This window comes from Leucopleurus acutus (genome assembly GCF_964270905.1).
Source record: "Leucopleurus acutus genome assembly, chromosome: 18".
Taxonomy (NCBI): domain Eukaryota; kingdom Metazoa; phylum Chordata; class Mammalia; order Artiodactyla; family Delphinidae; genus Leucopleurus; species Leucopleurus acutus.
Window position 1 is genome coordinate 34,643,244 of NC_139160.1, and position 3,506 is coordinate 34,646,749.

The window sequence follows — 3,506 nt, forward strand, 5'->3', positions numbered from 1 at the left end:
AAATTGTCTCACAATTTCAAAAAGTTTTCAAAGGTGAAAAAGTGCACACGACTTTTATCACGTTTGCAAATGCCAATGAAAATGCTAAGGTAACAACTGTCCAAAATGCAATATTCTTCTGTGAGAGCACCCAACTTTAAACAAATACACATATTCTAAATACAGCTTAGATCTGTGACATGTTTTGGCCACTGAAGTATGAGCAGACATGATGGCCTTAAATGAGCAGAAGAGGCCTTAAATGGGCTTGTGCGGTTGGGCTCACCTCTTATGTTTCAGTGAACTTTGTGAGAAGACAGGGCCTGGGAGCTGCGGCCTCACAGTTGGGCTCCAGAGGAAGATGTGTGTGACAGACCTCAAACTGACCCAAAACACGGAGCAAAACCAGCCATCTAGAGGTCTAAAAGAGAGCCACTGCAGCTAGCCCATAGGTCCAAGAAAAATAAATTCTTGTTTATGTAACTGAGTTTGGTGTGATTTGTTCCAAAGCATTATCACAGCAAGAGCTGACTAACACAACATCCTCCAAATCATTGTTATGTAAATGGCTGCCACCATGCCTACATGTAAGGCAACTGTGTACTCAAATTGTGAGAATTCTTGAACCCTTGGTGCCTCTCCAACACAATGTACATGGCTAAATTTCCACAAATAAGTTCACTAATATACCACAAAGATCTCCCTAAACTTTTATTAAATGTAATGCAAAGTTCTTTCTTTTCATTTTCTGCTTCTACATGGTTAAAATGCTTTTTATCAATGTAAAATGGCTTTTGCCGTTTGGCTTCTGTCGTTAGAGTCTTTTGAACTCTTTGGCTTTTCAGCTCCTAGGCTGTAAGATTTGAATCAGCAAATGCCCCAAGGAGAAAACCTGCACCAAATGTCAAGCTTGCGTCTGTGTTTCCCTTTTCTCCAGAATTTGGCCCACATGTCTTGGTGTCTCTCTAACATTCAGATGCCAGTGAACAGAAGTCTTCTTACTCTATCCAGGTTTTCTAAAATTTCTTTAGACTTCACCTGATCTTATGTTATTATTCAACTATCATCTCAACTAGCCCTAGGAAGAAAATTTACAATTTTTAGAGAAAATGGAACCCTGGTACACTGTTGGTAGGAATGTAAACTGGTACAGCCACTGTGGAAAACAGTATGCGGGGTTCTCAAAAACTAAAAATAGAACTACCATATGACCTCGCAACTCCACTCCTGGGTATAAATCCAAAAAGAACAAAAACACGTGTTTTCAAAAATATGTATTTGAAAAGATACATGCACCCCAATGTTCGGAGCATTAGTATTTACAATTACCAAGATGTGGAAGCAACCTAAGTGTCATCAAGAGATGAATGGAGGGACGAGGGGAAGATGGAGGAAGAGTAAGACGCGGAGATCACCTTCCTCCCCACAGATACACCAGAAATACATCTACAGGTGGAACAACTCCTACAGAACACCTACTGAACACTAGCAGAAGACCTCAGACCTCTCAAAAGGCAAGAAACTCCCCACGTACCTGGGCAGGGCAAAAGAAAAAAGAATAAAGAGAGACAAAAGGATAGGGACGGGACCTGCACCAGTGGGATGGAGCTGTGAAGTAGGAAAGGTTTCCACACACTAGGAAGCCCCTTCACGGGCGGAGACTGTGGGTGGCAGAGGGAGAAAGCTTCGGAGCCGTGGAGGAGAGCACAGCAACAGGGGTGCAGAGGGCAAAGCGGAGAGATTCCCACACAGAGGATCAGTGCCGACCGGCACTCACCAGCCGGAGAGGCTTGTCTGCTCACCCGCTGGGGCGGGCGGGGCTGCGAGCTGAGGCTCGGGCTTCGGTCGGAGCGCAGGGAGAGGACTGGGGTTAATGGCGTGAACACAGCTTGCAGGGGGTTAGTGCACCACGGCTAGCTGGGAGGGAGTCTGGGGAAAAGTCTGCACCTGCTGAAGAGGCAAGAGACTTTTTCTTCCCTCTTTGTTTCCTGGTGCGCGATGAGAGGGGATTAAGAGCGCTGCTTAAAGGAGCGCCAGAGACAGGAGCGAGACGTGGCTAAAATCGCAGACCCCAGAGATGGGCATAAGACGCTAAGGCTGCTACGGCCGCCACCAAGAAGCCTGTGTGTGAGCACAGGTCACTATCCACACCCCTCTTCCGCGGAGCCTGTGCAGCCCGCCACTGCCAGGGTCCCGGGATCCAGGGACAACTCCCCTGGGAGAACACACGGCATGCCTCAGGCTGATGCAATGTCACGCTGGCCTCTGCCACCGTAGACTCGCCCCGCACTCTGTTCCCCTCCCTCCCCCCGGCCTGAGTGAGCCAGAGCCCCCGAATCAGCTGCTCCTTTAACCCCGTCCTGTCTGAGCGAAGAACAGACGCCCTTAGGTGACCTACACGCAGAGGCAGGGCCAAATCCAAAGCTGAGCCCCGGGAGCTGTGAGAACAAAGAGAAAGGGAAATCTCTCCCAGCAGCCTCAGAAGCAACGGATTAAAGCTCCACAATCAAATTGATGTACCCTGCATCTGTGGAATACATGAATAGACAACGAATCATCCCAAATTGAGGAGGTGGACTTCGAGAGCAAGATTTATGATTTTTTCCCCTTTTCCTCTATTTGTGAGTGTGTATGTGTATGCTTCGGTGTGAGATTTTGTCTGTATAGCTTTGCTTCCACCATTTGTCCTAGGGTTCTATCAGTCAGTTTCTTGTTTTTGTTTTTAATTTTTTTCTTAACAATTATTCTTTATTTTAATAACTTTATTATATTTTATCTTATTTTATTTTACTTTATCTTCTTTCTTTTTTCTTTCCTGCCTTCCCTCCTTCCTTCCTCCCTCCCTCCTTTCTTTCTTTCTTTCTTTCTTTCTTTCTTTCTTTCTTTCTTTCTTTCTTTCTTTCTTTCTTTCTTTCTTTCTTTCTTCCTTCCTTCCTTCTTCTACTAATTCTTTCTTTCTACTTTTTCTCCCTTTTATTCTGAGCAGTGTGGATGAAAGGCTCTTGGTGCTCCAGCCAGGAGTCAGTGCTGTGCCTCTGAGGTGGGAGAGCCAACTTCAGGACACTGGTCCACAAGAGACTTCCCAGCTCCACATAATATCAAACAGCGAAAAGCTCCCAGAGATCTCCATCTCAACACAGCACCCAGCTTCACTTAACGACCAGCAAGTTACAGTGCTGATACCCTATGCCAAACAACTAGCAAGACAGGAACACAACACCACCCATTAGCAGAGAGGCTGCCTAAAATCATAATAAGTCCACAGACACCCCAAAAGACACCACCAGACGTGGACCTGCCCACCAGAAATACAAGATCCAACCTCATCCACCAGAACACAGGCACTAGTCCCCTCCACCAGGAAGCCTACAAAACCCACTGTACCAACCTTAGCCACTGGGGACAGACACCAAAAACAACAGGAACTATGAGCCTGCAGCCTGCAAAAAGGAGACCCCAAACACAGTAAGATAAGCAAAATGAGAAGAAAGAAAAACACACAGCAGATGAAAGAACAAGATAAACCC

General features: G+C 46.1%; 1 long non-coding RNA gene across 1 annotated transcript; it reads right to left on the reverse strand.

Annotated features, from left to right (window-relative positions):
- Positions 1-2,740: 2,740 nt before the first annotated feature.
- On the reverse strand, positions 2,741-3,108 carry LOC309974669. The gene is made up of 2 exons (XR_014326895.1): positions 2,924-3,108; positions 2,741-2,865 (listed from the first exon to the last, which is right to left on the reverse strand). It is a non-coding gene; the product is annotated as an uncharacterized lncRNA (long non-coding RNA).
- Between the last annotated feature and the right edge of the window lie 398 nt (positions 3,109-3,506).